Source organism: Brachycentrus maculatus, unplaced genomic scaffold, assembly GCF_059751285.1.
Source record: "Brachycentrus maculatus isolate JH-2025_06_01 unplaced genomic scaffold, ASM5975128v1 h1tg000093l, whole genome shotgun sequence".
NCBI lineage: Eukaryota > Metazoa > Arthropoda > Insecta > Trichoptera > Brachycentridae > Brachycentrus > Brachycentrus maculatus.
Window position 1 is genome coordinate 55,329 of NW_028280847.1, and position 24,640 is coordinate 79,968.

General features: G+C 31.1%; 1 protein-coding gene across 1 annotated transcript in view; it reads left to right on the top strand.

Annotated features, from left to right (window-relative positions):
• The first annotated feature begins 12,252 nt into the window (after window positions 1-12,252).
• The window catches only part of LOC148310466 (uncharacterized), a 33,735-nt gene continuing 21,347 nt past the window's right edge, over window positions 12,253-24,640 (top strand). Inside the window, exon 1 of the mRNA XM_088258383.1 lies at window positions 12,253-13,080. The gene's annotated coding sequence lies outside the window, so the exon portion shown is untranslated. The remainder of the gene's footprint in view (window positions 13,081-24,640) is intronic.

The window sequence follows — 24,640 nt, forward strand, 5'->3', positions numbered from 1 at the left end:
ATAAAAGACTTCAATGTAAAAAGGTTGTCACAAAACAAGATTAAACTGGCTAAAACATTTACATTTTTGAATAATTCTTTGCTATACCTACTTATGCCCTATTTATAGCCATCCATTTATACATGATTAAATAAATGTTTTCATTTTCTCTATGAGAGAAATTTAGCTGAAAGATTTCATTTTTATCGTAAAGATTTCATTATAATTCATTTGATGTTTTATATCAATAAATAATAAATGTGAGATATTGAGCCACCTTCCTTCTTTAAATTGCGCTTTATTTTACTACACGTAAATAATAAAAACTAGTTTGAATCTTTGACCAGCTCTCGTAATTTATTTTGTCGAGTTTCTGGACCCGAGATTTATAAGGTGATCAACTTGAATAAACACTTATAGTACATTACTATGTATTAAACCTTGATTTTATTCAAAAATATATGTGCAAAACAATTACCGATAATACGTAATCAGGCTATTTCAATTCAACGCATATCACATACAGGAATTCTTTGCTCATATGTAGAATTCGGAATTTTTCTTCTATTTACATGGCATAATGTTTATTGTATCCTAGATACGAAAAACCAAACATTAAAAACCCCCTCTTAAACCCTCTATATTTAAAAAAAACATTAAAAAGTCATAACAACTATTCTCGTAACTGTTATGTTTTAATGATTTCTAGACAAAAATTAAGTTACTAAATTGAGTAATAACTCCACCGGTATAGGTGTAAAATGTATAAGGAATTGAATTATTTTCCGTAATCTAGGAATTTGACAAAAAGGGTTTTCCAGTAAAAAGGGGATACAATACTTACTCAAAATATTCAAATAATAGCTTGTTTCTTGTTAATTAAATATATAGATTAAAAATTAAGAATACAATTAAATAAATAATAAATGAATATTTACAACATTTTGAGTGTGTCCAAATACTTGTTCACAAAATCTGGATTATCTCCAATTACAGGAGTTATTTTCATATTATTTTTTTTACATCTCATCAAAGATGAAGAAGAATATGGAAGTCTGGGCATTTACGGGGCTAAATGCCCAGACTTCCATATTCTTCTTCATCTTTGATGAGAAGTCAACAACAAAAAAAATAATAATAAATGAATACTTCAAAGTGCGTTATAGTTAATTCATTTCAATAACAATGTATTATTTTGTCCTTTTCATCTACACAAACACTAATATTGGAAAATGCATACAATATATTAAAAATAACAGTTATTAAATTAATTATGAAAATAAATGTTTTTATTCAATTCTTCTTCATAGATAGTACAAAACATCGATCAATTTAACATGAAATTGAAATTGAAATAACATAGCTTTATAATATATACATACATGTTTAAACACTAATATGTATTAAACTGTATCTGACGGTATTATATACTGTAGTCGTTATAAATACAAAAACTCGTTTGTAATCTTTTCAGAGGGTCAATGGATGTTTAAATCTTGATTTTTGAGACTCCAACACTGTTGCGATAGACGCCATCTTGGATTATTTCCAAATTTGAGATATAATTTTCTACAACTTAGTTATCCCAACAAGGATGTTTTTCAGGTCGGAGTGGAAAGAAATTTTCATTGCGTTTGGTCAACTACCAGCCTAAAGCCTCAAGTTAAGAATAAGTCATTTAACCATATCCGCTCCCTAAGAAGAGCATATGGAGTCCACAAATGTCTCCAGGTTTTTCTGTCGGCTGCCAGCTCCTTTGCCTTCTTCCAACTCAAATCCGTGTCCCGAAGTTCTGACGAGAACTGCCGACGAATTGTCAGCAGTGGTCGTCCTGGGCGGCGCGAACCTGATGCCTTGTAAAAGAGGCAAGCTTGATTAAGGGGAGGCGTGCGGAGTACATGGCCAAGCCAACTGAATCACATTTTCTTGACAACAGTTGTGACCAAGATTTGCTGCAACCTACGCCTTATCTCTTCATTCCTTACAAAGTCAAACCACCGCACGCCTAAAATTCTCCGCAGACACCTATTCTCAAAGCTTAGGACACGGCTGCTCTGGGCCCTTGTAAGGTGCTATGTTTCACAGCCGTATAAGGGAACAGGAGCTGTGCAGGCATTGTATATACGGTATTAAATATTCACCGAGTATAAATCCGATCGCCAGACAGCCTTCATACTATTAAATGCGGACCCTGCTAGTCCTAAACGCTCTCTCAATTCCTTTTGAACGCCGACATTTTCAGTTGAAAATATACATAAACAAAAATAATTCAGTATAAGTTGGAGTCCCCAAAATCTGTATCAATGGTTGGAAAACGTCTGTATATAATTGAAGCAATTTCAAATTACTTATCCACTACATCTATAGTTTTTCAATTTTATTTTGTTCAACTGGTGTTTATACAGCAATGTTATTTCGGTAATCAAATTCGTAAACGGCAATCAATTATTACCTTGCGGCAAAGCATTTGAATAATTACGGAGAACTAAACTATAAATATAAGTTATCTGCACCATGGGTAAGTACAGGGTGGCACAAAATTAATCACCCTAAAAATGTTATAATTTTTGCAAATTGTGTCGTAATCATATTTGACATTTGTGAACTAGACAGCTGTAGTATGCAAACAGATTCAGGTAGCACAAAAATTCCCTTCAGTTTTGTTTTTAAATAACTGATTTACTCAATAAAAAAAAAGATTTTGAGTAATGTAAATCTTTATTTGGACCTTAATATTTTTTTGTAAAGTAAAATATATAAAATCCGTCAAATGGCTGCCGCCAGTATTGATATAATATATTTGTGCCCGTTTCATCAATCTGTATACTGCAGCTGTTTAGTTCACAAACGTCAAATATTATTGATGTAGGTACGACGCCATTTGCAAAAATTATAACATCTTCCGATAGGGTCATTAATTTTGTGCAAACCTGTATGTGTGTGTTTATGAGACTGCTCGTGATGTTGTCGTACATTTATTCAATATCTAAGATCTTACAATAAATAAATAAACTTTTAAATACGACCAGATCAATCTATAAAGGTACATTTAAAAAAAAAACATTTTAATGAATTTGTACAGACATTCACAGTGGTTGTATTTATATAATAATAATAATAAACATAAGATTTTTTATTGATGTCTTAACATAGATAATTTTTCAAAGTTTTTTCCACTTTTATTTTATTTGGCCTGTGACTGGGTTTCATCGTAACCGATATCACCAGACTGATGTCGGTAATGATGACATCCGGTCACTGGTCAAATAAAATAAAAATGGATAAAAGTAAAAAGTTGTAATGTTATCGTATAAAGTGCAGTTCCACCAAGAAATGTCAGTACAAATCTTAAATCAAATAGCTAAATAAGTATATTTGAGGTGGGAATATGGATGTCTAGATATTTACAGGGCTTTCGACCTATCATTGGCTGATCATTTTATACACTGTGTAATATTCACCATTCAACCCATGATTGCAACCACATTGCTCTAATTTCGGAGTAATTTATTTATGCATCAACTGAAAATAAATAAATGCTTAGACTTCCATATTCTTCTTAATTTTTTATGAGATGACAAAAAATAATATGAAAAACCCTCCTACAATTGGAGATAATAAATAAACAAATTATCTGGTCAAATTATACGCTAAAATGATAAAAATGAAAATGATATTTTCTGGCGTTTCTCATGTGTGTGATTATAATCCAGGGTTCGGATCTCATACACTAATAAAAGAGTTTCTGCGCAATAAAAAGCTTCTTTTCATCTCACCAATAGATGTCTTTAGTGAAGTTCAAGTGATTCATGAACAATGTTTCAAAATTGGTTCACGTATATAGAAATTCCAAGAATTTGAGTAGTGTAGTTGTCAATAATGGGTAGAATTGGTGACTGTTACACGTGTGTAAAGTAATCACTTAAACCAGCATATGACGGTCGTCAGCCCCGTAAATGCCCAGACCTTCATATTCTTCTTCATCTTTGATGAGATCTCAAAAAATAATATGAAAAATCCTCCTATAATTGGAGATAATCCAGATTTGTGAATAATTATTTGAACACACTCAAAATGTTGAAAATATTAACTGCACATTGTATCGTCAGTGAAATCTATGGTTGAATTCGTAAGTATTTTATAAGAAGAAACCTTTATGAAATGTAAATACATAAATAAAGCCATGTAAATAGACAGATTTTCTTATCCTCATCATTCATCATTCATCTCTCCTTATCATTCATCGTTCACATTGTATAGTACCACTTTAAAAAACATTACTTCGTGACTACCGGTTTCAAAATAATCATTCCATCATCAGGTCAAATGTAGATTTAAATGAAAGTTTTACGGTCTGACATTTAAACAAAAATAAAATTTTGAAAGAGAAAAAGAAGACAAATGAATGACATTGGGAAGATTTTTAGTTATGATGGGTGAGTCTTTATTGATTGTGTTATATTACCATACCATAATGTTAACAATGCTTTTAATATACAAAAATTTCCGTATTCCCACTGGGAATTGGGGTATCAATACATATCTGGAGCTGTTGCTGGAAGTACTAAGTCTTGGGTTAGGCCGTCCGGTGTTCAGAGAACGTATCTGTTTTATATTTTATTTAAAACTAAACCGTATTGAAAATATTACATTCTATTATGCAAACAAAATATAAGTTAATATTTCGCTCACTCCTTTCAAGAACGTCACAAATCAAAAATCATCAATTTTCAGTTGTGCATGTTTTAGGAATGGATAGAAAATGCACTATATCCCAGCAAAAAAGGCATATTTTAAACTTAATATTTACCCGCTACAGGGCAGAAAGTGTTGTTTTTTGCATTTTGAAGAAAGGGTATTGTTTAATTTTTTCTTAAATAAGTATACTAAATATTTTTCAAATGGAGAAAAAACCTTCAGGTTTTACCAAAAAAGATCTGTTGCACAGTGGCTTGATATTTATTTTTAATACATTGTGTAATTTTTTTAAACCTTAAAAACGTTCTCCTGAAAAATCACGTTTTTTTTATTTATGACGTTCTTGAAAGGAGTGAGAGATATGATAAATACGCCTTCCCAGCTCATATTACCCTTTCTAGGATACGGTAAATAAATTAAATTGTATTTTAACTAAATTTTGAATTAGTTGCCATTTACTGTGTCACTTCAGTAAAGCACGCATATTTACAAATTGTTCACTATTGCACAATTATTTTTTTTCTTATTTGGAACATGTTTTAGGCAAATCTCGTCAAATGAAATGTAAATGTGTTTTTTTATTTATTTTTATAAGTAGATTTCGAGATAATTCCATCGTTGTGGTTAATAATTAAGTAACATTAACACAATAAATAACAAACAAAAGTTACAATTCTTGAAATGCGGTTTCATGTGGATAATGATGATTAGTCAGCATGTCAAAATAAATCGTTAGAGAATATGTGAAATTGTGAAACTAAATTATGTATCAGTAATCGAAGAGTATAGAATAATAATAATGCTGTTTAAAATTTCACTTTCACTAGCATTCTTTCGAAAATGGCCGGATGTGAAAAAATGTGTAATTAACATTCGTAGATTCAAAAATGCCTGTGAATCTGTATTTCGGTAAAAAAAAATACGCAACATGATTAAGGCCAATAATTAGATGATAATCTTTGAAAAATCCTACTATTTTTACATTATCCCAACTGCCCAATTTCTAAGGGGGTCGGCTGGAGGCTTTTGAGATGTGGTGCTACAGACGATTGATGGGGATTCATTGGTCAGAACATGTAGGGAACAACGAGATATTAAGCAGGGTTGGGGATTCTAAGTGCTTACTAAATAAAGTAACACTACAGCGAGTCAAATGGATAGACCATACATAATCTACCCAGGCATACTTCTAACGATTGCGGAAGGCATGTACGATAGCACAAACTACAGAGGACGACCCGCTTAATCTACATGGACCAAATTATCTCCGACATGAACTGTAGCGGGTAAGCCGAGCTGAAGAGACGAGCGGAGGACAGAGACGGGTGGAGACTGACCATGGAAGAAGCGAACCAATAATCACAAAGATGAACCCATGAAGAAGAATTTCAAAATCTCTTCTTTCAATTTATTTTAATATTTAAAAAATATATTCATCGGAAATAAATTAAATCAATAAAATAACTGACTTTTATTATGTTGGAAAACATAGGCAATATTTATACCTAAGTTTTACATGAAAGACATTTATTAATATTATTGTAAATAAATTGGAGCACAGGGACGCCATTCTTTAACGATCACATAATTACAATAATAATTTTAATTATTGTCTCGTGCCTATTATTGTATGCTAGATATTGATATTGTAGCATCTAGCCTAAGGAGATGATATTTTTCCACGTACATAAGTATGTATATTTACTAGTATGATGATGCAGCTGGCGTATGTCTCATTTTGGCATATACCAGAATGGTTAAACTTATACCATAGATAAAATTTAGATTTTTACAATTATTATACAAGATTTTTAAGCAGCGTATTATTTCCTTCCGACATTCCACGAATGGAGTGGCATGGAATCCGTTCATATGATTCTATTATATCGCTATATTTTGTTTCACTAATCTATCAGAGGATTTGGATTAAAATTCTTGTGCAGCGTAGTTTTTTTTCCAGTGATATGATGAATTCGGATTAAAGTTGTAATTTTACTCTTTCATTTGTTTTATTTCAGCCAATCCAAAAGACGTGATATTTTTCATGGTCATTGGCAAACCAAGTTAAGGTGTATAACATGAACGAAAAACGAAGATTTTTTTAAAAATTAAATAGGAAATGGTTCGAATTTGTTATCATTTTTAGACCGAAGCGTCTAAACACTTTTGTCAAACTAGTAAATTTAAAAAACTTAATATGTTTTCAATCGCTAATTAAAGGATTAGAAAAAGGCATATCCTGACCATAAATAAAGAAGTTATGATGTTTATAAAATTTGTTTTTATTTTTAATTCCGTTGTACTTAGTCGGTGAATTCCTTCATACCAATATGTTTAGAAATTTAAAAAAAAATCTACAAAACATATATCATGTCAGAAAATGAACCCGGAACCAATTTACATTTACATTTAAATCACGCCAATCAAACATAACATTTATACTTATATCATAATATTATCTTATTAGTAAAGAATAAGTATCAGCCGCCGTTGAAATAATATAATTTAAAATGCAAATGAATACACACCATGAAATAATTTAATGATTTTAATTGATACTTCAACATATATAAAGAAGTCTATTGAGATGAGAATATGGAGATGGGCATTTACAGCCCTGTAAAAGACTTCCATATTCCTACCTCAATAGACTTCTCCATACAATAACTCCAAAATGGAGCAAATGCAGCATTTATAAAAACAAAAATTTCGACACTAAAAAACAGTGTAATATGAACGACTTAAACTAATGCTGTTCTCTCCTTTTAAATATTGCTGTCCATCAACATTTTTTGTTCGTTATTTTTTTTAGTATTTTTATAAATATCATTCAATTGTGATTAATGCGATACGCCAAATTTGATTGACAGGCAATTGTGCTTAATTAAAATTCGTTGCAATATGTCATTTTGCAATAGGAACGAAGGTCGTGAATGTCTCTATACTAGGTCAGCAAACCGCAAAAAACAAATGCATTTTTAAAAAGCATAATCTATAAAAGGACACGCCAAATATAAATACAAATAGAAAATTATTGATGATGTCCATGCATTAGAAAATTATCATGAATAATCGTTAAGTAATTTTAAGTGCATACATCACTAATCAACAAACCAAAATATAATATTATATATATTTTAACATTGGGAGACTTTTTGTTACCTTTTCTTTTTCCTTTCTGCACCCAATGGTGCTTCGGGCCCTGCATCAGATTGAATCAGTGTCAACATGATATTTTAATTGTTTAATATTATAAAATCAAATCTTCAGTCATTAACTTCTATATTAAGATTTTCAGAATCTATAAGCCATTCTAAATTTCTCAACGACGAAGGGGAAGAAATACCTCGACCCCCCAATGATCGGTGCTATCGGAGCATATTTTCTAAGACCAACTGCATCAGCGTTAACGATCGGAGTACTGCAGGCGCAAGACGAAGGAAAATCCTCCTTTTGTTCTCACAAAAACGTAGTAGTGGGTTGATGTCCTACTAACTTCATAATGACTAACGATTAAATAATCAAGTTCAAAAATCGACCTATTTTTTGTTTATTTTTATAAAAAGAAAATAACTGATATTTTTCTTGGCCAAATAAAAAATACAAAAGATCATTACATTGATAAGCTTTAAATGTAGAGATATGTAGAACTCAGGGATTATATTTTTTTAATCTTAAAATATATTTTTTTCTAGTAGATTAGTGTCAAGGCAAATAAAATAAAATGATTCTTTGATATTAAATAATTTCTTTATTCACGACTCTTTTACCACCTGAATTTTTCTATGACTGATTATCTGTAGAGGTAATTACTAATAACTGTATTCTTAGTTTTAAATTCGAGGCTATATTTCCCATCTTGAATTGCAATTGAATTTTTTTAAATAACACGAAACGATGACTCAGTGGAAATTACTCATTTAGCTGCCTGATAGGTAAGTACAGCAAACTCTCGATGTACCGGCATCCGATAAACCGTATGGCGGATTATCCGAAATATCTTGTATTTTGTAAATCATGGAAAAGTAAAGTACCTAGCGATAAATAAATAAAAAAAAGTCACGTATTTACAATTATCAAACACGTGATCGAATCCGCTATATAAAAGGTCTTGTGTTAAAAAGGATTTTTATAGCTGATACACATATACAAATGATTGGCAGACAATCCGAACCGTAGCGGCGAAATTCTATATGTCTAAGTTTCAAGGAAGTTTAGTTTTTATTTGGTGGTATTATGTCACAGCATAAATGCCGTCAAACGTTAACTAAAATGAATTTACTGACAAAGATAGGGCGTTTGTTCACTACACAGAATTTTACCGTCCGGCACGTCAGTTAGCGTTTTAAAACGACGATTGGCTTGTGCATCTTTTTTCGAATCGGTGCTCTTGATCGGTGCGTGAACACGTTGCGCGTAAATTCGATCACGCTAAACTGTCGTAGTCGCTTTCATTTTTCAAAACCGGACTGCCGGACGGTAAAATTCCGGGTAGTGGACAAGCGCCCATAGGCATTACCAGAACCTGGAATCATAAGTAACCGGGTGACCCGCCATATGCCTTCGCGAAAACATTTGGAGCTACGATATTTTTATTTTCGTTGAGGTTTATTTTGGTATATTTTAAACGGAATGGAATGAAATAATAATAATTTTGGTACATTACAAAATATGATAACAAATTAAGATAGAAAATTGAATAGTAAATCTTTAAGCGCCTTACCTTTATTTCTTTTTCATTTCTAATATGGTCGTTGCCCTATTTAGTTATTATTTTATATCGTTTATACGTCAATACATATTTCTGAATAAAAATTCAGTTTAGTTTCAGGCATTCAAATTCTCAAATATCGGGACAATTTGTCGGGTATCTGTATCAGTCGCAAGGTAAAAAATAATAATGGTTTTTATATTTTCAATTTGGGTAAGAGTGTTTATCGTTTCGATCGATTTTATAGACATTACGGACATATATGTACTCGAGTCAAAATAGAGGCCATCCAGTTTTTCTACGATTTCCCGTGGCAGTGGAGTCATATCTCAGCAAGTACTCCTGTAGTTTAGTTGTAGGTACATTTTGTCGGCATTCGCGCCTTTAAAATTTGGTCGCTTTAATTTGTTTACACTTACATATCGCTTACTCCTTTCAAGAACGTCATAAATCAAAAAACTTGATTTTTCAGGAGAACGTTTTTAAAGTTTAAAAATATAATACAATGTATTAAAAATAAATATCAAGCCACTTATTGAACTTTTGACTGTGCAACAGATCTTTTTAGGTAAAACCTGAAGGTTTTTTCTCCATTCGAAAAATATTTAGTATTTTTTTTTAAATTAGTACAGTAGTTAACAATACATTTTCTTTAAAAATGCAAAAACAACACTTTCTGCCCTGTAGCGGGTAAATATTAAGTTGAAAATATCCCTCTTTTGCTGGGATATAGTACATTTTCTGGGCATTCCGAAAACATGCACAATTGAAAATAGACAATTTTTGATTTTCGACGTTCTTGAAAGGAGTGAGCGATATTTAAAAAATCACGGATTTTATTATCTTGTAAAAATATTAATATATTATACATGCTGTTATACTCGCATGCTATTTTTATGATTTAAAAAATATACCGTTTTTTATTATTCGTACCTCCTTTTAACATATTTTTATTACACTTTTAATTTTTAGCACACTACTAAAAATGACACATTAGTATAACTTGGAATTTAGCACCAAGTAACTAACAGGTTTGATGTGCTAAGAAAAATATACAATTAGGTACACCTATATTTAAAATATATTATTTTAAACCATCTCAGGCAGGGGCAGATAATTCTAATTGAGAATAATATGAAATCAAGTATTAATAGTTTCTCAATTTTGGATATTGTTCATTGAACAGAGATAATAGCGAGGATTGTACAGCTTTTATATGTTGCTAGCCGAGCTTTAAATTCTTGTAAAAGCGTATAGTGTCATCTATTGACAAAACGACAAAGTTAAACAAGAACACTTTCAGAAAAGATTGAACACGTGAGAAAATTTGCAGAGGGTGAAGTATTTTTTTTATAATAACGAATACGCAACTTAAAAAAAATAACAATACGGTATTGCAATTTTTTTCCCTATGCTGAATTTCAGCATAATCTTTTTTTTTTTAAAAACGTGTGTCACTTCGCATTTCTATATCGTTTATCGGTTTCATATTAAAAAAAAATACAATGTTTGTGTATTCCGTAAAATAGAGAACTAATCTAAATCAATCATTTTAATTATTTGTCACTAGTATATATGTAATAAATAGACTGTATTTAGACTGTCACTTCTGTCTCTTACAAACGTATTTTTTACATTATTATTAATTTGCGGGAATCAGTTTGAATATGATGACAAGGACCTAGGATCACGAATAGTTCCACACTTTAACATGGAGTGCGCCACTTGTGGCGGTATCGAACTATAGAAAGAGATACACAATGTATACATGTCTCACTAGAGCGATATATAAATGCAGAATGAATTCTTCCCCGTTCGGCAACTTTGAGTGTGCGTAAGAATATTAATACAAACTTTTATTTTTACGAATTAAATATCAATTTAGTAACAGATAGAAGAAAAAAAACTTACAAAAAAAATCTAATACGTCTGTCCTAAAAGAGACTTTTCAGTATTTTTCAAAGGATTAAATCGAATTAACAGTAATCTTGCATGTTATATCGCACCTCACACTCCTAGTATCATACTAATATTGTACCTGGATTTCTCGTAAGGATTCGCAATATTAGGTTTCTTCGTTACTTTAAGAAAAATTCAGCTGTTGGTCCCCAATATTATTTATGGTCGGTTTAAATCCTAAGTACAAGACTATGACTTTGTGACTAGTAAAATATTTGCAGTATTGCATTAACGGTATGAAATATATTGAGAATAAAACTGCGCAGTTTCTATCGTTAAATATGATTCGTTCAGAATCACTAACATATATTTTTTATAGAGATCTTAACCGAGACGAAAACGCTTTTGTGAATAAAATATGTGTGCCAGTTCTTACATTGGTCGATTTTAGTGCTCACTGTATTCAGTGTGTAACATTCGCCATTCCATCCATGGTTAAATATCCAAATTGCCTTAATACTCGAATTTTGTTGAAATGTTTTCTCAAATTTAAAATACTTTTTTTTAAACATTAATGTATTTTCTGTGAAAAAAATGAGCCACGTAACCAACCTGATCCTTTACTTATGTAGGTATGAATTTTTCACTTTCCAAGAAACGCCAAAAAATATTTCGCTATCATCACTGTTGAGAAATCTTTAACAAATCTTGATCCCTCCGAATTATATTCAGTTATTTTTCTTTGAAGATTTGTATACTTGGAATATACCGCCAAAATAAATAATTTTTGAAATTTGAAATTACAAAAAGTGATAATAAATTTAAAACAAGGCGTTTCTTTCCAATAACGAAATTTTCTAAGAGATTTTTTTAAAAATAATTTGGATCTTTTTTCTAACGCGCGTTTAACGATACCGCGCATTGTATTCTTACAAGGGGTGAATTTCTGTGGCTTGGTAGGGGTTATGTACGAAAGCGAGTAGTAACCGACTAACGTGCTTTAGTATTTTTGTCTTCTTTATCCCGCAGTATTTTTTACGGACACTCGGAATAATATGTCAAAGGACGGTGCGCCGTCTCGAATGTAGAAATAATCTCCCGTATCACATTCTGGGATTCTACATTCTACTCGAGTGTAATGTATATACCCGCGGCCAGATTATTTGTGTTGTTCTCGGTTGTGATCGTTCCTGAAGCGTTGTGCCAGTCAGCGTCCGGAATATCGTAATAATTATTCCCAGTGCTAGGTGTTTGTAAACCGGTCGCGAGTACTAATCCGAGGTGCCGCGGTGTACATAACTTCAAAACCAAAACTGGACGACGCGACAATGTGAACCGCGACTTAAAAAATTAAATAATCTAAGTGTAATTAATATATTCAAGCAATAAAATAATGTGATTCCTCCTTTTAAATCCTAGTACACAAAGCCCTTTATTATTGTACTGTACGAGTTGTATGGTCGAGTAATTATTTGAATCGCTAGTCGTATATTACAATGTATTGAATTTGGTGGTTTATTATTTGCCGTGAATACGATTAAGTCGCCGTATTTATTTGGTTTATGTGTGATTTTCATTGAAAATTCGTCGTATTTAGTTGTTGCTAGTTAACCTAAACTTCTATTGATAATGGTTTATAGTGAGAACTGATTACTGGCTAGCCCTACCACCAACCAACCCTTAGATTACTACAGTGTTAGTTATTTATTATGGCGGACAATTATTATTTTTCCAACTTGTGACGACATAATAAATTACGAGCGTCCATCACCATGTTAGTTCGAGTGACTGAGGTAAGTGTAAAAAATACATTTACTTTTCTGAAATGATTGTTCCTCTGCGACGTTTGTATCAATTATATGAAATTACAAGGGTATCGTGCGAGGGAATGTAATTCGAAACATAATACGCCTTGCCATTTTTATGCAGGAATGTATTATATCATAATATTGATTTCTGACTACATTTAGAGGACTGCAACGTGTAACTAGGAATATTTGAGAATTATTATGTAAGTAATTATATGCTATTTAAAAATACTTACCTTTGTATGTTATTTATTAACATTGCGTACCTTGATTCCACAATGTCTTATCTGTCAAAATTGACAACACATTAAAAATGTTGGTAACATCGATAGATTTTTACAAACTCTTTTTATACATGATTTCTAACAATATAAAAGCAACTAATAATTAAGTAAATACCTTAATTTCATAAACGGTTATTAATGATTTCATAAATGGACAGTATCTATTTGATAATTTCCTCAGTAAACAATAATAAATCACGAGAATACATAAACGGTCTATAAATTGTTTTTTATTGGACGTTGTTTTTTTTAATTACTTACCAATTTACACATGAATTGGCTGTATGATTTATTAACCAACCGAGTACATACATACATAAACTGACCAGCAGCTACTATCAATTAATTTTCCTTCCAGACCATTTTGATTTAAATATATTATGATATTAACTTATTTTACTTTGTAATCAAAATACCAAATTAGTTACTGATTAAATTAATACAGTAAAATTTAACTAATATGTCCCAACCTGCAGCTCGAGCCATATTCGAATTAAGCATGTATCAGGTCAAACCTCTAAATAAAATTATTAGTTTTGATTTTTGACTTTTTTTTAAAGTATTTTGTATCCTGGAAGTGTCCCCGCTTCTCTTACCCCCTAAATGTGTCCCTTGTGTTAATTTTTCCACAAAAACGGTATGAATCAAAAGAAACCTGTCGAAAATAAATTATCACCATCAAACTTGATGGTGATCTACATTGACAAACTAGACAATTGTCTACAAAATAATATTTATTTAATTTTTATGATTTTTATATGGTTTATAATATATATTATAACTATACACATAGTCGTAGTTACATTGCTACTTGAGTACGGCTTAAATGACTTTTTTTTAAATTGAATAGTATTTTTATATTTGTCCGCCTCCGTAGTGTAATGGTCAGCATGCTCGCCTACCGTTCTGGAGGTCCCGGGTTCGATTCCCAGGGGTGTTTAATAAATAAAAGTGTTTTTTTCACTCTAATATTTATTCAATATTACACTGGACTGGTACCTGAAGTGGAGGGCTGATCACCTTTCCTTCATGTGTAATCGATCGAGATAACACTGCATTTATATGAAGCAGTGCCCTATGCACCATTGGGGTGCGGTAAGGGATTTATTATTATTATTATTACTATATAATTTTTGACTAGTCGCGTTACAGTAATCGTTTCAGATATTAATTGTTGTCCCTTTTGAAACAACATACAGTTGCTAGTGTTAAAACGAAAGCAACAAAAAACGGCAAATTATGGAGCTCCACATTTGAATGCCATCAAAAATGATCTTAGTTCACACGTGTTCTGCTTTGAAAAACCTAAAGAATGAAGTCATGATGATTTTGAGCTCCTGGAATAGTCATACCTTGTAGGATCCGTTTGCTTCATGATATTCAATATATTGCCATAGGATTTTCTCTGTTTGGATTACATGTACTTTTTAAAATTATTTTTAAAATGGAAAATGTTAATATTACATATAACCTTTATTTAAAAATACCAAGAACAATGAAATCTTGGCTTCTACAAAGTTCCCCACAAGAAACTAATTACCAGTATCCCAGTATGTAACTTAAGCCAGTACGAATACAAGTATGCATGCATCTCAGAGTCCGCTACCCATTGCTTCTATTACCCTTTTTATCTACTGATTTTCCATTTTATTTCACATATAGCAGTAATATCCTTCAGCCTGGGCTCCTTCACTCACGTCATTTGTATCCATAATATTCCACTCCTACATCCTAGAATCTATAAAACAGAAGGTAATTAGCAATAAATGGAATTTAAAGAAAACTGAATCTGTAAAGAGAATTCTTATTTGTCGCGAAAAGAAGTCGCCAACAACCCTCGCGTAAGGAGCCCAGTAACAGAACGTTTACACTAGGCATATTTATTTTTTAACTAGACTAATGCATTATCCTGTATTTATTGTGTATGAAATAGAGATTTCGCGATATACCCATTCGATGCTTTAAGTAATCATTATAAAACAGATACAGATACGAAAAACAAGATCCGTCCGCGCCCATATAAGTTTTTGACCAAAATATTTTTTACATGTAACACCATATATTACTATGAACCTTCTCGTACCAAGTGGCATTTAACAAGCGATGGATACCAATTACGTAGGATTCGTGGAATTATTAATGACAGTTATTTTCAGATGATTGAAGGTCTTAAATTCCGATATTTTCTGTTACCAGTTTGTTGAATTAATTTATTCAGTCTTCTATAGGCAATTACGTACCGATTATATAGACCGCTTGTATAGGTACATATGTATCTATGTACTCGTTTATATATATACATATAATGACGAGTTAAATTTAAATTTGTATTAAAAAATGATAAACATATATACTCGTATAAGTATATGATAGATGTAAAAAAATGGAGATGAACGAATCACAATCTTCCACTTGATTGACTTCAGGTATGGATATACGAGAATCATCCAAAAAATATCGCGATTTTGCCTCAATTCTCTTAATTTATCTTATATATTGTAATTCGAGGGTTACAATCCTTTTTGCGATGTGTTTCAATAATTGTTTTTTTCACGATCGACTAATAAAATGATTCTTATCTTCACTTCAATATACGTTCCAAACGTTTTAAATTTGTTGCCGACGGAGGTGAGAGGTCAAAATAAAATATGGAACAAAGGCAAAATAAAAGAATGGGTAAATAAATGATCAAGAGTTTCTACGAAAATTGTAAAATAGTTTATTTTATTTTTTTCTCTCTCAATGAAAAAAATGTTTGTAAAAAGAACTCCACTGACAAGACACACAAGGTGACTTGGTGGGGGGTCTCTGCAATTTTTTTTTTAAATATGTTAATAATTGTTCTTTTAAATAAAATTAATGTACAATTTGTGTATACAATGTTTGTTAATAAAAAAAAATAAAAAAATGTTTTAGAGTTTTTTACGCCTTCGAACATGTAAATGTTATTTTTAAATGCGATTATTTTTTATTTTAAAATTTCAGTAGACATGTGTTAGCAAAATAATTTAATTTTAGTATTTTCGTACAATATATATTTTTTTATTAATTCGAATACTTTGCATTTGAAACGTAACACTATTTTTTTATTCATGCTGCAACATCGGCAAACTGGTAATTAAATGAAATTCTAAATGTTTTTTCTTTCCAATTTTACGATACTTTTTAGGAATTGTCCAAATTTTACTGAGAATTTCCTGTGTACAACAAGGATGCCCAAACGGTTTGAAATTTTGCAAATTGTGCGATTTTCGAACCGTTTGGGTATCCTGAATGTAATCGATATGAAATTTCGCATACTTTTTTTGCTTGTAATTTGAAACAACAACAAAAATGTGTTAACAAAATTTGAAACAAAAAAAACAAGAGCCCGACATTAAAATGATAATACGGAAACGTTAAACCGCAGGTGCAGGTTTGTTAACGTTAACATATATATATCACTTTGTCGTTGGACAGTCGTTCATAAACAATATACAATAATATCTTCTTCTTCTTCAAACCCTTATCCGCACCCCAATGGTGCATAGGGCACTGCATTATATAAACGCAGTGATATCTTGATCATTAACAAATGAAGAAACCGTGATCAGCCCTCCGCTTCAGGTACCAGTCCAGGGTTTTATTAAATAAATATTCGTGTGAAATAATCACTTATTTTATTTACCCCCCCCCCCCCTGGAAATCGAACCCGGGGCCTCCAGAACGGTAGCCGAGCGTGCTGACCATTACACTACAGAAGCGGACAATATTATAATACATATGTTATTGTAAAATATTGTAGTTTTGTTTTTGTATAATATAAAGTACTACATCGGATTTTTCCATATATTACGAAAAAACATAATTTTAACCGGTTATATATACACTTTTTTACTGTATGCAATATTTCATACTTGTTCGTATAATCATTATTGATGACTTAATCACCATAACAATCAAACCTTATCCATTATAATTTGTGACAAAACCATAATGGTCTCCATATACAGCATAGTTCCTTAAGTGGCCAGTAACAATATATCTCCGAAGAAGTCATTTATTCGATATTATATTATGTTTATTTACACTTTTCCGTCAATAGATCTATCTACAATACTGAGTTAATAGGAAGAAAAAAAAATAGATTATGATATATGTTGGTAAAGTATTTTTATTTTATATTTTGACATCTCATCAAAGATGAAGAAGGATTTGGAAGTCTGGGCATTTACGTGGCTGACGACCGTTATAGGCTGCTTTAAGTGATCACTTTACACACGTGTAACATTCACCAATTCTACCTATTATTGACAACCACACTACTCAAATTCTTGGAACTTCTATATATATGAACCAATTTTGAAACATTGTTCTTGAATCACTAAAATTTCACTAGAGGCATCTATTGTTTAGATGAAAAGAAGCTATTTACTGAGAAGAAACTCTTTTATTAGTACGTGAGGTCCGAATCCTGGATTATAATCACACACATGAGAAACGCCAGAAAATAACATTTTAATTTTTATTATTTAAGCTTATAATTTGACCAGATAATTTATTCACAAAATTTTGAGTGTGTCCAAATGCTTGTTCACAAAATCTGGATTATATATATATATATATATATATATATATATATATATATATATATATATATATATATATATATATATATATATATATATATATATATATATATATATATATATATATATATATATATGTGTGACTGTTTTAATTTGACTCGCTATGGGTAGGATTCTAATGTGTACTACTGTATTATAAATATTGTATTTTTAACAAACCAGGAAGTACCTACAGAGAGTCTACATAAGTTGTGAAAGGATTACCTTACTCCTCTCTTTTCTATCAACTTCCTACGAGGATTGACCGGTAGTAGTCCCTGGTCGTCGGATTTTCGTTTGTTCAAGTAGTCGATTCAGTCAACCAACCCCTGCTCGAGAATAAACCCATAAGATGGTACAGGTTGCTTAAACGCAGTCCACTTCTGTAGCAGATATATCCAACCACTCTTTAAATTTGTGATTTGCCTCTCATTTTTTATAGAATCTGTTATACTTAAGTAAAATCAAATTAAAATAACAGGTAGATTGAGGTATTGCGCTTTTTGACCAGTGAATAAAATTTCGGTTACCCTTTTTGTACTAGCCTTTTTTTAAATTTGCTCTGAAATACAGTGATCTCTGATCAACCGATGGCTGATGCAGATATATTTTTTTGATGCTATAAAATTATCAATGCCGGTATCATTATCAGCAAGTTCGTTAGAATTCAAAATAAAAGTTATGATAATAAATGAACAACTTAAAACCCAATGTGTCTGTGTTTAAAATTGTAAGTAAAGTGCAATGTATAAATTCCTAAAAAGTGTCTTGTATGAAACGACTTTAACCTTAAATTAAAGCGGAGTGTAATCATGCGAGACGGATGCGGGTATATGACTTAATTACTTTCATTATTAATGACGATATACGTTACTTTATCAATTGTGAAAAGAAAGATGTAATGTCATGGATATGTATAGATGTATACAACTAACATTCTAGACATTCTTACATATGTATTGTGCTGCAAAGATGGCTTACTCTATTTAAAGATTGGTCCAAATGGACCCACATAACAATCAAACAATTATCATTAATTTATAAAAGATTTAACCGTTAGAAAAAGAGAAAAATATTTTTTATATGTCAACTTGTAATGATCTAAATCGGTGTAAATCTACACGGGATTTTTCAATATTTTTTTTAATGTCCAAAATTTTTATTATTTGTATTTAATGCTAGAACCCTTGTTACCCCTTGTTGATTGCGATGTTTTTTTTCTTATCAGTTTCTCTTCAAAGATTTAGTTAATGGTATAAGAACAATGGAAACTTGAAATAGGGCTGGAAGCGATTCGTCACCGCAAATCAAGATAGGAGTATGCGTCTGTTTCTCGAACTTTCTGCTATCTTTCGGTTCTTATTTCACACCCGCGCCCGCGGCATTTCTACGTTATAACAAAAGTTTTAACTGTTTTTAACTTTTTTGTCCCTGTTTTTTTTAAGTGAAATTTCTTCGCGCATAACGATTCATGCGACTGAACGTGTAACAAAACCTTACACCCTTTAATAGCACATTTCTACTATATCTACACTCGTATTCATATAATATATTCACCAAATCGGTTAAATTGTTCATTTTTTATTAATAGGTACATCAAAAGACAAAAATTCAGATTTTTTTCTTGGATGGCAGTACTCCATGGCTGTTGAACGCTCGTTGGATGGCCTCTCTCCATTTGAAGTGGTTCCTACCTCCCATAAGGCTTCCGGGAATTCGAGCCCTGTGTCAGTCTTGATGACATCGCTTCATCAGATCACAATTCTTCCTCACGATCGTTTCCAAGTTCACCACATCGAATTAAATTATTCCACAATAATAATAATAAATCCTCAAATTCACGAATATGTACATTAGAACCCCAATAAACCTGAGTAGTATTAATCGGTTTGTAGACTGGAGGAGTAGCACAAATAAAAATGTTTTCATTTGAGAAAATTATATTTTTTTAATGTTGTTATGTTTTTACTGTCTATATTTTTAGTTTTTGATCAGATCAAAAATGCAGCGAAAACCGTCAAAATTCATGTATCGTAAAACTAATGTAATTAATTCAAATAATTTTTTAAAAACATTTAATGTAAATAAGCATTTGATCTCAACCAGTTACATATTTACTTTTAATTTATGATATTAACGGTATTTAGTACATATATGTAGGTATAAATAATTTGATCTCCCTTTAGATTATACCATAACACGTTATGACCCCAAAGACTACGATAAGTAGTTGATATCAATTCTTAAAATCAAAATTATCAACTGAGCTATGTTAAGTTGTGTACCCATATTAAATGATCAACTGAGGTATGTAAAGTTGTGCCCATATTCATAATAAAACCTTATAGGCAGCTGCTTGCGGCAGGTGAAAATGAATAATCAAATAAATAAGTTACTTAATATTCTAGTTAAAACCTTAATACATATTCAGATGGTGGCTGCTTTACACACATGAGCTCACCGCACTTCCTGTGAGATTCTTTTGTCCTTGGGTAAGGAAATAAACGAACAGGACAATAATGAAGTAGGTACTCGCATAATGTCGCATTTCGATAAATATCCTGCGGTGAATAATTAAACTTGAGTAGTTTATTATTTGATTTTAAAATAATTAACAGCTTGTTATCACAGTGACTTACAGTTGTTGACACAGTGAATTTTCAGGCTTAGCTTGGTGTAATACATGAGTTTTTAAGTATTTTACGAACAAATAATATTTGTGTACTGTTTCATATATTAAAACTAAATTGAAACCATTTTTAACCTGTCTTTATTATTCAAACTTTGTGCCGAATTTACCATTTTTCCTCCATCAAATAAATCGCATAAAATATAAAATCATATTAATGTTTTAACGCAAGTTTCGTTATTTTTTACGCGATATAACATGCAAAGTAGCCAATACACTTTTAAAAATTTAAAAATAAAATATGATATAAAACAAAACACGCATAACAGAGCAATGTATTATACGTATTTTTTTTAATATCGCCTTAAAAATATGATGAGATTTTGTTTTTTTTTATTTCGTCGTGATATCGTCCCTTTTTTGCAATATCGTTTTTGTGATAAACGGACACCTATGCTGTTACGATATTATGTGCAGCTATACGTTATATCCGCACATTCACGGATGTGGGTGATCGAATTAAAATCGAATTGATTTATGACCTTTTAAAATTAAGTCGTTAATTAATTTGTTTTTTGTGTCCGATCACTTAAAGTTAATCGCACCAATCACAACACAATTAGGTTGCATATTACGTAAACCCCAAATATATTTTTCAATTAGCCATAAAAAACATTATTAATTGATTCAGCAGTCGCTTTGTGAATCTATCCAATTTTAATATTGATTTTACTTGGTGAAAACAGATTCTAAAATAAAAATTACAAAAATTTAAATAAAATTGAAAATCGAAATTAAAAACTTAAGCTAGAAAGAAATAAAAACCATGAAAAGGTAACGAATACCAGCCCAATCGGGTAACCGAAAAAGTAAGAGTTATCAATTAGTCACATCTCTAATCCTTAGCTTTAATCTTAGTTTTTCCCTTTTAAAAAACACCCCTCAGTAAAGTATATTTCAAGCAAGGACTCACTTCTACTTCCAAGTATAACATTTATATGTGAAATATCCTTATATATGCCCGATTGAATATATAAATCCTCTCCAAACACCCAAAGAGAAATTGATTATTCATACATATAAATTTGAGGGGGAGCGGTGATATAGGGATTTTTTTGAATCGTCCGAACGTGAACTTGTGTGAAGATAGGAGCGGAATAAATAATAGTAATATTATAGGTACATACGTGTATCTGTTTACTTTGTAGGTATGTGATCTCAAGATTGAGGGGTTCTTTACAGATTCTCGGTGGATGTATAGGGGTAGATACTGAATTGTAAAAGGTTTCGATTCAGACTTGGGAAAATATGTTAGGTAGGTACCTTAAAATATTATTGTGCATTTGTTTTCCATTACTGTGAGTATTTTTCAACGTTTTGAAATACATTTGCATCCAAATAGAATATTATTATACAATTTACACATATTTTGTAATCTAAAATAAATTTTTGACTATCACGTCAATTAAATATACTTTAAAAAACCCAATAATTTTTATTATTCCGTTTTTTTCGATGATTTCATAATTTTACATATTTTGAGCCTGCCATTTTTTTTAATTATAACTAATAGACCTGATCCAACTTCAGTAATCCGAGATTTCCAGTCTTCACTTTTTCAACTATTATTTTCTCTACTTAGTTCCTAAAATGTAGCTCTCATCAGATCCAGGAATGTGTTAGGAGCCTCCGGAACTCATCAGTGATTGTGTATTTTTCATTTTGTTCTAATTCATAACACAGTTTTATTATTCTCCGGATAACAAAATCTGAAAAAATATATTAAATTAATTCAGTACTCATTACTCTTACAATATTTCCAGACGATTCCTCCTCAAATTAATAAAAACAATTTGCTGTTTATGTAAGTATTTTGCTATGAGAAAAGAAAATCTCCCGTTGTACATAAATAAAGAATTAAATCAATCTTAAATAAAGAATTTCTTCTTATCTTCAACCTAAAAATCAAATAAACGAAAGCTTCGTAAATAATCGAATAAATATGTTTAATTCAGTGAGACGAACGTATGACCTAAACCACGCCGTTAAATTACATATATCACATGTATTTTAAATATTTTATTTATGTTTGATATCATAATAATAACAATAATAAATTTGTATAATTTCTATAGCGCCATTTTCGTAAAATACTCTATCGCTTGCCTCATATTGTATATTGTTAAATTTTCCGTTAAAACATTATTCGTTTTCCGGTAACATAAAAGCTACAAATTTTATGATTAGTTCGACAACCAACAAAATATTACGAGTATATGTGTTTAATTCTGTCTCGATTCGGGTCACACCCCACGGAATAGGTAATTTTGTTCTCGTACGTGTTTGGCCATTATTAAAAACGAATTAACCAAAAAAGTTTGTAAACCTCACCGCACCACGACGCAATACCTATATACAACTTTGATCCTGTTGATAAAACCTAACAACCCTTTGTATACAAGTATGGGACTTGGAAATGAAGTTTTATTTTCAGTTCTCTCTACACCTTAATCCTGTAACTTTGACCAAGTATTAACATGACTAGTTCTATATTGGTCTACATTCTACATACTGCCGTCCAGAGAGTTTGGCAATATATTTACATTATTATTAAAACATTTAGTCGTCAATACTATAACACGTTAACTCATTCAAAAGTTTAAACCAATTCTTTTTGATATCTTATGTATCATTAATCTTTTTTGTAATGTATGGTTAGGTAAGGTAATCTACACCTAGTTAAAATTAAAGCACATTGGAAAATACAGATTTGTGTTAGTAATAAATATGTGATATGGCGAACAAAAAACAGAGGGGTTTCTTTTGCCATTGAAAATATCGGTGAAGAAAATATGCTAAATATTTATCTACTAAGAGGATAGATATAATATGTACTATTTCAGAAACTAATACAATGTATCCAAAGATTACATAGATGTCGGTGAATAAATAATATGATTATGTACATAGATGCCGATAAATACACAATTTGTACTTCAAAAACTAGTTCAAAATACCCAAAGATTACATAGATGCCGGTAAATAAAGAATATGATTACATACATGCCGGTACAGAGAATGAGTATTTCAAAAACTTATTCAAAATACCCAAAGATTACAAAGATGCCGGTAAACATAGAATGAGTATTTCAAAATACCCCAAGATTAGATTACTCGTAGATGCCGGTAAATAGAGAATGAACTGTACATAGAATGTGGATGGATATGTTCATTAGCACTTGGTACAGCGGGCATGTGCGGGCGAGATTACGAGTCCTCGCCACCGCCGCGGATGGATGGCAAGTGACAGGCGGCCTGGCTGGGGCTATCAACTCTCGGGTCTCGAGAAACCAACAAGTTAGGGGATACCTTCCCCGAAGGGGGCCGTATATCCGCCGGCGTACCGTCAACTTTTTATTCCTGTAAGGCGTTTAAGCCATAGAGGATTACTTCTCTGGATAGACACATTTGTAAGGAACGCGAACGGGGAGAAGCGAGGTACCTTACATAAATATATATATTTATATATATATATATATATATATATATATATATATATATATATATATATATATATATATATATATATATATATATATATATATATATATATACGAGTCCTCCGTGTGTCGGCTTGATGTCTTCGTATTAAAAATATGCCTTTAATTTTACATACATATGTATTAGAAGGAGAGAGTGTGGACATACCTGCCTATCCATACAATAGGGACTCATTATAATTCAAACTATTGTATAATTAATTTTATTAGTTTCCATTCATAAATTTTCTGATAAAAAAAATCATAAAGTTAAATTTTCATTTAAAATTGTAAATGAAACACTTGTTTTTTACCACTTGAGTTAAATTTATTTTAACGACTAGTTTCGGAAGCTACAGATGCTTCCTTCGGGTCTAAATATAAACTAAAGCATAAATAAGTATCTGTACTGTAAAAGAGGAGGGATAGTAAGTTAGGGGAAGGAGGGGTAAGTTAGGGGGTGGAGTTTGAGAATAAAGGAAAAAT